Source organism: Felis catus, chromosome D3 (assembly GCF_018350175.1).
Source record: "Felis catus isolate Fca126 chromosome D3, F.catus_Fca126_mat1.0, whole genome shotgun sequence".
Lineage (NCBI taxonomy): Eukaryota > Metazoa > Chordata > Mammalia > Carnivora > Felidae > Felis > Felis catus.
Genome location: NC_058379.1, coordinates 11,585,843 through 11,596,120, shown reverse-complemented (window position 1 = coordinate 11,596,120; position 10,278 = coordinate 11,585,843). Strand labels below are relative to the sequence as shown.

At 50.1% G+C, this 10,278-nt stretch overlaps 1 pseudogene; it reads right to left on the bottom strand.

The window, feature by feature from the left end:
- Positions 1-651: 651 nt before the first annotated feature.
- Positions 652-1,901, bottom strand: LOC101087176 (annotated as a pseudogene).
- Between the last annotated feature and the right edge of the window lie 8,377 nt (positions 1,902-10,278).

The following is a 10,278-nucleotide window of genomic DNA, read 5'->3' as shown; positions in this document are numbered from 1 at the left end:
TCATATTCTTTATTGGAGTCTGGGACCCAGGGGGTATCTCCAGTCCCCACTTGTTAGTTGGTCAAGGGGAGAGAAGACAAGCCGGTCAGTGCTCGGGAGGGCTGGTCTGTCCCGGCTGGCTGGCGAAAGACAAACAGCCTATGAACGGTGAAAGGGAGCGTAATTAATGAGTATTCCAAAGACCTTGACAAAAATGTATTTGTACCTCTATATATTCCTGTAGAAATCCGTGTTTCTAAAATGAAAATGAAAGAACGCAGGCAAGCCAAAAGAAACAAAAAATATATATACGTATAATCCCTCTACCTAGACATAACATCATTAATATGTTGTGGTTTAGCCTTCCAATAATTTTATGCATAAATATATATGCTTTTTATTAAAATGGAGCTGTACAATATATTCCGTTGTATGGCCTGTCTGGCAAATAAGGGTAGAGCTACATCATCATTTTTGATTGTTACATAAGATTCCAATAGATGGATGGCCCGTAATGAAATAGTAATTTAACCCACCTGCTACTGCTGACATTTAAGCCATTTCCAAGTTTTTGCACTCTTGAATAGCGGTGCAGTGGGCATCTTTTCATGTCTGTCCTTTCGTATATTTCTGCATATTTTTTAAAGCCATCGCAAATGTGATGTCTGAATTTTAAACAGATTCTTGGATTGGTGGCTCGTAACCATGAGCTCGTTCAACGTTAGCACAGGTCTCATCCCCAGCAGCTTTTCAGAACTACTCCCTTCACCGCGCAGTTCCGTGAGCTGTCCTTCTTCAAACTTGGCCTTCTTGAGCATTGTTACTTTTCTAACAAAGACATCATGGAGTGGATAAATAGGCTGGCAAGACTCTTCCGTGTCTTTTCGATGCCGTCTGGAATCAAATTATTGACTGCTTCTTCCAACTCATTTGCACCTCTTGGGTCATGGTATCCATCATCTTTTCCTGAATCTGGTGGACCCATTGGTGCTGAGCATAAAAGGGCTTCCCAATCTGATTGTTGAGTTTTGTAGTAAAACCAACACAAAACGGACAAAGCAAATACCCATCGGTAGTCTTGACATCGACATGAGCTTCAGTCATGGTCTGCCGTGTTTTGACCAGAGAGCGCATTTTGTCACGGGTAAGATCAATGCCATGGAAATTAGGCAGCTTTTTCCCTGACCCTCCTCAATAATTCACTTGGGTTTTCTAAATACGACTTCATCATTCTGCAGATCAGCAAGGCTCACCTCAAAAACATGACCCTTGAGACCATCAGGTGCGATTTTGGTTCTTTGAGTTCTCGTGTCTGGTGTTTTTCTAATATTTCTTACATTGAACATAGCCGGTGTTTTCACATCGCACCACTTTCTTAGAAAATGGATCAGGGGTTGGGGCGCCTGGGTGGCGCAGTCGGTTAAGCGTCCGACTTCAGCCAGGTCACGATCTCGCGGTCCGTGAGTTCGAGCCCCGCGTCGGGCTCTGGGCTGATGGCTCGGAGCCTGGAGCCTGTTTCCGATTCTGTGTCTCCCTCTCTCTCTGCCCCTCCCCCGTTCATGCTCTGTCTCTCTCTGTCCCAAAAATAAATAAAAACGTTGAAAAAAAAATTAAAAAAAAAGAAAATGGATCAGGGGCACCTGAGTGGTTCAGTCGGTTGAGCGACCGACTTTGGCTTGGGTCATGATCTCGTGGTTCACAAGTTCGAGCCCCTTGTCGGGCTCTGTGCTGACAGCTCGGAGCCTGGAACCTGCTTCAGATTCTGTGTCTTCCTCTCTCTCTGCCCGTCCCCCAATCATGCTCTCTCTCCCTCTCTCTCTCAAAAATAAATAAACCAAAAAAGAAAAAAATGGATCCACCACTTTCTTCTTTGCTCGTTTCTTGCTGCCTTTCGTAAGGTGCTTGTTCTTGCCAACCACCATGGTGCTGCTGGGGGAGCCACAAGGGCTGTGCATATTTCTTTATAATAAATTAATTTAAGTGGAATGGCTGAGCTGAAGGGTATGCACATTTTTATGATAGTTTTGGATAAATGCTGCCAAGAAGACTTTCAACAAATGTGTATCAATTAAATGCTCACGAGAAGTATTTATGAGAAGACGCCCTGATAGAAATTACTTTAAAAGCAGCATGTGTTTGTGAAAAGGCAATCAAACAACAGAGAACAATAAAGTGAAAGTCATTGCTTTAATTTTCCTTCCTAGAGAAAATTATATTTTGACTGCACTGGTCTCGGATCCCAACTTCTATCCAGTCTCGATGCTGACAGGCGAACTGCACCCTCTTTGTAAAATTTGCTTCTGGACTATAAGCTCTGGGAGGGCAGAGGCTATATTTGCTTTGTCCACTTTTGCACCCTGGTCCCTATTTCAGGGCCTGGCATACAACGGACATTTGTTGTATCAGTGATTAGTAGGTGTGGAACTAATTACCCCCAAATTCAGCAGTTGAAAGCAATACACGTTTGTGATCTCAGTTTCTGTGGGTCAGAAATCTGGAAGTGGCTGGGCGGGTCTGGCTCAGGGACTCTCATGAGATTGCGGTCTCATCCGAAGGCTTGGCTGGGGCTGGAGGCTCCATTTCCAAGGTGTTTCCCGCACATGGCTGAAGTCATGCTTGCTTCTGGCAGGCAGAGGCCTCGATTCCTTGTGATGTAGATTTCCTACAAGGCTGCTTGGGTGTTCTCGCCACATGGTGGCTGGCCTCCCCCAGACAGGTGATCCAAAGGAGGGGGCAAGGTGGAAGCTGAAGTATCTTTTATGAACTAGCCTCAAAAGTCACACTCTGTTATCTCTACAACATTTTCTTGGCGACCTAGGTCAGCCCCTTTCAGTGTGGGAGGGTCTTCTGCAAGGGCATTGAGTCTAGACAGCAGGGGTCATTGGGGACCATCCGGGAGGCTGGCCAACACCTTTACTAAAATGAGCTGAATGAGTGATTGAGTGAATGAATGATAGCCTCAGAACTGGAAGGGGCGAATGATGCTCCCTATGTCTTCTAAGCCGTTCTGTGTAGAGATGGGATAATTATCCAAGAACTGAGTTTGGACTAAGCTGCGTATGTGCTGTAGAAACTGCTGGTCTGAACTATTCCTGCCTTGAGTCAGGATGGGCAAGCAAAGGCTGACAACCCTTCAAGACATCTGGGAAATTCCCAGTGGAGCCTGGTGGTTCAGACCATCGGCCCAGAGAAAGGCTGGTTCTTACCCATCTAAGGAATGCCAGGCTGCATGTCAATCAAGGTAGGGTGGGTCATTTGGCCAAGGGAGGTCACTCTCATCATTGGAATACTCAGTAGTTTATGACCTCCATAAAGCCATTAGCCCTAGGAGATGAGGGGAAAGTGGTTACCAGCACCCTCTGCCTCTCTGGGGTCCATTAGCATCAGGGTTGTAAACTCGGTCTCAGGCCATGGGTGACTGCTTTTATTATCAATCAATTACTCGTGCTTGTCAGCAAGTCTCAAGCTTCCTACAAGCCTAGAATGTGGCCAGATAACCGTGGTGACTCTGTGCAATTAAGATCTACCCTCCAGGGCTCAGTTTCCCCATCTGCACCGCAAAGGCTCGTGCTAGATCAGAGGCCCCCACACATCTCACTTCCAAAATCGATTTCTTTTATTCTACTTCCGTTGTGTCTATTTCACGTTTTGAAATGGTTTCTCCAGCAACCAGCATTCCTTCAAAAAACTTATTTTTCTTCCCCAGTAATCTTAGTAAAGACAAGCGTCTTTATATAAAAAGAAACATACAACTGACAGACGCAAATTCTGACTGCCACAGGTGGGGCTGCACCCGGAATGCATATGAGGCCCCAGACATATATTTTTTGCAGAGCCCTGTCTATGTAAATGATTTGAGTTGCCTGAAATCGGCATGTGAGGACCATTTGGGTGGCACGGGTCTGTGAAAGAAATACCACGCAGGCCTGCGGAAGTGATCTGTATCCTGCAAGTAGGGCTGGCCATGGGGCCCTGTGACAGCCCCAGAGGTACAAGTCCTGGACCTCCTCAAGGCGTCTGGTTGGTCTCACGTGTGGGTCAGGGGGTCAGAGAACCACAAAGGGGAGTAACATGGACCAGGACCCATATGGGTCCCATCCAGACTCAGAGCACTCTGCTTAGACAGCAGAGCTGTCTGATTCCAGGCATCAGAGGGGACGTAGAAAATTTCAAGGGGTGGGGGGGCTGGGGCTGGGTCCCCTCTAACTCAGATCCAACGATCAATCTAAGGATCGACCCCTGGACAATCAATACTTTCGTGATGAGTTGTAAACGCTCTGGCCAAAAATGAAATAAACACATTTCTGTTCATCTGCAAAGCCGAGTCACTGCTAAAAGAACAATTCTGTCCGTGCACTGGAAATAAAGAACAAAAGTTGAGGCTCAGTGTTGGTACCTTCTAAGATCATGGAGGACCAACCACTCCCATTGCTCTACTCACTACTTTTCATTGAGCAGCCATTTTGCCCGAGACCTTCTGCACGTACCATTTCTTAACCTTTATAAGAAGCCTGTGAGGGAGTCCCTCTTACTGATGCATAAACTGGGATTCATAGCACCTTTGGGCAGAGAATTTGCAGGCGTGGTTGGTCTCCATGAGTTATTCTCTGATAATTGCATCCAACATTTACTGAAGGCTTTCGATGTGGCTGGCACTGTTTTGAGTACCGAGCAAATATGGACTTGCTAACCCTCACAACTGTTCTTTGAGGGAGGAACTACCACCATCCCCATTCTATAGACAAGAAGACAGAGGCTCAGAGGGGTTAGATCACAGACCAATGTCACAGAGCTCATGTGTCTCGGAAATGGGGTTTGGAAGCAGACCATCTCCCGCCAGCCCATGACCTTTAGCCACCAAGTTACACTGCCTTTCTCTACCTCACTTTCCCAAGATGCTGAGCCGAAAAGTATCTAGCAAGTGGATCTTCTGGAAGAAGTGTTCATGGACAACACAAGTTACTCAGCTCTGTCTTTGGAGGTAGAAAACTAGACTTAAAATTCGTAATGGGCAATTCATTTGTCCCACCTCTCCGAGCCTCAGTTTCTTCCTCTGTAGAATGGAGACGATCTCATCTTGCTGGAGGACCACCCAGGGAGGTCAAGGTGGTGGGTGAAAAGAGCCTTGCTAGCATTTCCATTCTTAGCCCAAATTACCCAAGGAAGTGATGACTGACTCATGACGAGGACAATCTTCATTGCATGTGCAAAATGGAGGTAAGCTCCCAGGTAAGCAGGTGGGGGGGTGCGTGCTGATGTCAAAAGAAACGCCGATACCTTGTTTGGCAAGACCTGGTGTAGGCAGAGCAGGGTAGGTTAGAGACTGGAAGAAGTTATGCATCTGTGTCCCGGGTTGGGTTTTCTGGAAGCAGACACTGAGGCAGAGTTTGGGGTGCGAGGTGTTTATGAAGGATCGATACCCATGAAGGAAGAGGTGAAAGCATCCCTGGACAGAAGGAAGGACGGTCTTCAGTGCAGACCTGGAGAACATCGGCTGGCTTGACGAGGAGGCTGGGAGCGAATATTGTGGCACAGTTGTCCTGCATCAGGGCCATACTGGCTGGGCATTTAGTCCTCCGTCCTGGGCCCCTGGAAGGGCATGACCTTGGGCCAGTGGCTCTCTGCAGCTGAGAGAGACCTGAAGGGGCTGGCTGCTGGGGGCCACCTACTGACCTCCCTCCCTGCAGCTGGACAGCAAGTCCTTCCTTGAAGAAGGATCTAGAAGGCGCATCTCTGTGCTGACTAAGCCTGCCGGAGGGGGGCAAACCATTAGTTTAGCAGACTCCCTGCCCTCCTGTCTGAGTCCCCCAGCCCTGGAGGGGGATACATGTGTCTCACTGCCCAAGTCTCGTCTGGCCATCAAGAATGCCCTACAACACGTCCTCGTGTGGCTGCCGATGGTGGCCGTCACCTCTGCAGAGACCCTCAGGCTGGTCAGTCATCACAGAGCTTCACTGGGAATCCTAGGAGCTCTTCACTGGCCTCGTGGCCCAAAAGCTGGAAATGGATGCTTTTGAGGTTTCTGTCCTTCAAACCCCAACATCTGAAAACACGGGAGGCCAATCCTTGGCCAAGTAAGGTTTACAAAGACAGCCTGTTTCTGGGGGAGCCAAAGGCTCCCCAGAACCCAAGGACTTCAGGGACCCCTGAAGGAACACAGGCTCCGGGTCTACAGAGAAGTCACGCTGAGGTCCTGCTAGGTTCTGCCTTTCGGCTTCCTTAAGATGTCGAAGGATGTCAGCGTACTTTGTGGACTCCGTGAATTTTTGGAACATCTGAAGAGAAATCAGCAACAGAGGCAGAGTCAGAGTCAAAACTGAGGCCAGTGGAAATGGTGGGGATGGTCATTACGTGAGTCAGAATTTGATGGCTTCAAATAACAGCATGACCAGTAATTATTGTGTACCGATGTATAAAATAATTAGTGATTTATTACTGCAATATTTCCCTTTTTAAAATGACCTTTTAAAGTTTATTTATTCTTGAGAGAGAGAGGGAGACAGAGCATGAGTGGGGGGGGGGGGCAGAGAGAGAGACACACACACACACAGAATCCGAAGCGGGTTCCGGGCTCCGAGCTGTCAACACAGAGCCTGACGCGGGGCTCGAACCCATGAACCGCGAGTTCATGACCTGAGCTGGAGTCCGACACTTAACCGACAGAGCCACCGAGGTGCCCCTATTACTGCAATATTTCTATAATTAAACACTTGCATAAATATAAAGCGATTAATCGTTATTATAGCTGATATTTACCGCACGCCGCTGGGTGCTTGCACTGTCTCATTTCGTCTCCCAATAACCCCGGTAAGGGAGCCACAATCATCCGCATTGTACACGTGGGGAAATTTCATCTCAGAGAAATTAACTGACTTGCCACGTTCCTGATGAGCCGTGGAGCGAGTTGGAGCAAGCAGCAGGCTTACTCGGAGCAGCATAGCGTGGTCTGGCTTTTAAAAGCACAGTCTCTCGAGCCGGATGGCCCCGGTTTGACTCCCAGCTGGACGATGCTTACCTACTGTGCACAAGTGATTTAGCCTCTCTGTTCCTCAGGTTCTCGTTTGTAAAGTGGGGTTGGTGCTATGTCCGAACTACAGAGGGGCGTCGAGAGGGTTGGATGAGTTAGCACCAGGGCATTCGTAGGACAAGAGCTGGCATATGATAGGTATTTCGTTTTTTTTTTTAAATTTTTTTTTCAACGTTTATTTATTTTTGGGACAGAGAGAGACAGAGCATGAACGGGGGAGGGGCAGAGAGAGAGGGAGACACAGAATCGGAAACAGGCTCCAGGCTCTGAGCCATCAGCACAGAGCCCGACGCGGGGCTCGAACTCATGGACCGTGAGATTGTGACCTGGCTGAAGTCGGACGCTCAACCGACTGTGCCACCCAGGCGCCCCTATGATAGGTATTTCGTAAGTGACTGCCTTTCGTGTTATGTTGTGCAAATGTGTTCGCATATCTGATCCCAGAGCTCCCACCCGCTTGGGTCCCACCACGGTGATGAGAATCATGGCGTCCTTTGACCACAGAACACAGGACGGAAGGGTCTGTGCAAATGTCATAAATAGTGACTCAAAGGTGTTGTCACTGGACCTGCTAACTTCGAGGTTTTAGACAGCTGTTGGCGGAACTCGTGATTCTGCAAGGCGGTAGGCGGGGTGGGGTGGGGCGGGGTGGGGGGGCTCAGCCAGGCGGCTTTCTGGTCTCCCCGGGCTCACTCGGGCATCTGGTGTTAGCAGCGGGTTGGTTAGGGCTGGTCTCCAATCCCTCCTGCTGGTGTCTCTGTGCCCGGGTAGTATCTCTCCAGCCAGCTCGGTGGGGTTCATTCCCAAACTGGCCGGGGCGGGGGGGGGGGGGGGGGAGGGGAGCGCGGTTCTCAGAGGAAAAGGGGAAGCTGCAATGCATCTTGGGGCCTTGGCTTCGACCAGCATTGAATTCCTTCTCCTACATTCTATTGGCTAAAATTCTATTGGCTAGAGTAAGTCACATGGCCACCTTGCATTCCCGGGGTGGAGAACAGGATCTGCCTTCTCCTGGGAAGAGCTGAAAGGTCACGTTGCAGAGGAACAGAGGAGCGGATAAAAGCGTCCATGCTTGCAGACAGACCACCTGCTACCATATAACCTAGGTGCGAGTGGGTCAGTTTCAAGGTTTCTGCCCTACCGTCATCATAGACCGTCGGCGTGTTCTACAAATGCCAACCCTTTGGCGTCCACCTTTGTTCATCAGTCTCTTGTATGCTAAAGCGAAAAAAAAAAAACAACAACCCTCTTTTTCATTGTATGTGGCCCAGATTGTAGCTAGAAATGTAAAGCCGTCAGTAGAATATTTACCTGGCGACTTTGGGGTCTGGGACCTGGATTCAAATCCAGGCTCTGTCGGCTACTTGCTGTGTGACCGTGGGCAAATCACTTCCCCTCCCTGAACCTTGGTTTCCTCCTGTGTAAAATTGGACTCATTAGACTGTCTGTCACGGGGCTTTAGGAAGGCTTATGGCGTCACTGACTTCACAAGAGCTGGCTTCCTCAATTATTATTGTTATTATTACCATTATTGTTATTGTTATTCCCACCCCCGTTGGCAGTTGGAGCTATTTTGTTTCCTTCCGTCCTCTGGAAATTCCTGAGGCAAGAAGTGAGAACGACAGACCGTGACCTGTAACCGTGTGAGGAGCTACGGACAGCCGTTTCCAACCCCATTTCCTCCTGCGTCAAGCATCAACGAAGACACCTACCTTCTTAAGTTCTTTTTCATGTTTTTCTTTATTTTTGAGACAGAGAGAGACAGAGCATGAGCGGGGGAGGGGCGGAGAGAGAGAGGGAGACACAGAATCGGAAGCAGGCTCCAGGTTCTGAGCCATCAGCCCAGAGCCCGACGAAGCGGGGCTCGAACCCACGGACCGTGAGATCGTGACCTGAGCCGGAGTCGGACGCTCAACCGGCTGAGCTCCCCCAGGCGCCCCATAAGACACCTACCTTCTTGAAGCCAGAAGACCAAGACGAAATAAATAGCAGCCGAGTGCCGTATTTAACCTCTTGGTGCCCCTGAGAGGGGAGACCGGCAGGAAGGATCAGAAGGCCGGTGGGAAGTACGGAGCATAGCGTCGACAACCGCTTTTGGGGCCCAGTCTTTCTTTTTCTCCCCCCCCCCCCCCCCGCCCACATCTCAACGGTAAAAGACCCAGACTGGGCAGTCATACCACCAGCCACATTTGAAGGGATTCTGGGCACTAAAGGGAGGGTGATCCGGCCAGAGAAGCCTGTGCCTGGAGGCCTTCCGAGCCCGGCTCTGTGGCTCGGGCGCGTGGGGATGTGTTTCTGATCGACACCTCAGCTCGGAGCCACGCCTGCCAGCTCCAGATCGGGGCCTGACCGGAGCTGGGGCTGGGGGAGGCGGGGGTACAGGTTTCCACCAGCCAAGGCTCTCGGGCTCACCTTGGAAAGTGTGCCAACTCTGAAGATCCTGCCCCAGATTCCCGACCTTCCCCAACTCTTTTGTTGCTTCGCTTAAGCCCGCAGCTCGGCACAAACCTCTCTTCTCCGACAGCACCTTTGGGGCTGGGGATCGGGGACAAAGAGGCTGCAACTCTGAGTGGAGGCACGGGCTGTGGGGCGGGGGGGGGGGTGGGGGTGCTGCTTGTGTGCCCTGAACTCCTCTGATCGCTATCGGATCCCTTCCATTCTGACGGGGGGGTGGAACGGGCATTATTGTTTCCTTTCGTCGGACAGGAAAGCTGGGGACCTCGAGGTCTGCGCTGGTAACTAATGTTCGCCGAGCATTTCTTACGTGCCGGGCAACATGCTAAGTGCTTCCGATGCTCGGGTCTCATTCCAGCCCATCCATTTTTTTTCCCGTTTTACTAATGAGTTCGCGGCGGCCCCCGGGAAAGTGAAGCCACATGCTCCGGGCCACACAGCTGGGAGGCAGCACAGATGGGCTGTGCTGTCGTTCGGAATCATGAGCGGTCTTTCTAAACCTTACGTGCCAGGGGTTCGGATGAGCTAAGGAGACCGCCATCCCTCCCCGCAATGAACTGCCCGCGTGGCATAGGCTGGCAAAGTCGCCAAGCTTTTTATTCTTCCTTTTAAGTAAACGGTTCTAGGTAGCTATTGCTGCGTGAAACTAACACCAAACAAAAAACTACCCCCACGTCTGGTCGAGTAAAACAACAGTGCCAGGATTTTGTAGGCCGGATATACAGTCGCGGCCGAGTAAAGAGGTCCACGATGGCCGAGGCCTGGCCGGGACGGCTTGTCTGGAGCCGTGTGTCTGGGGCCTCGGTTCTGGTCATCAGCTT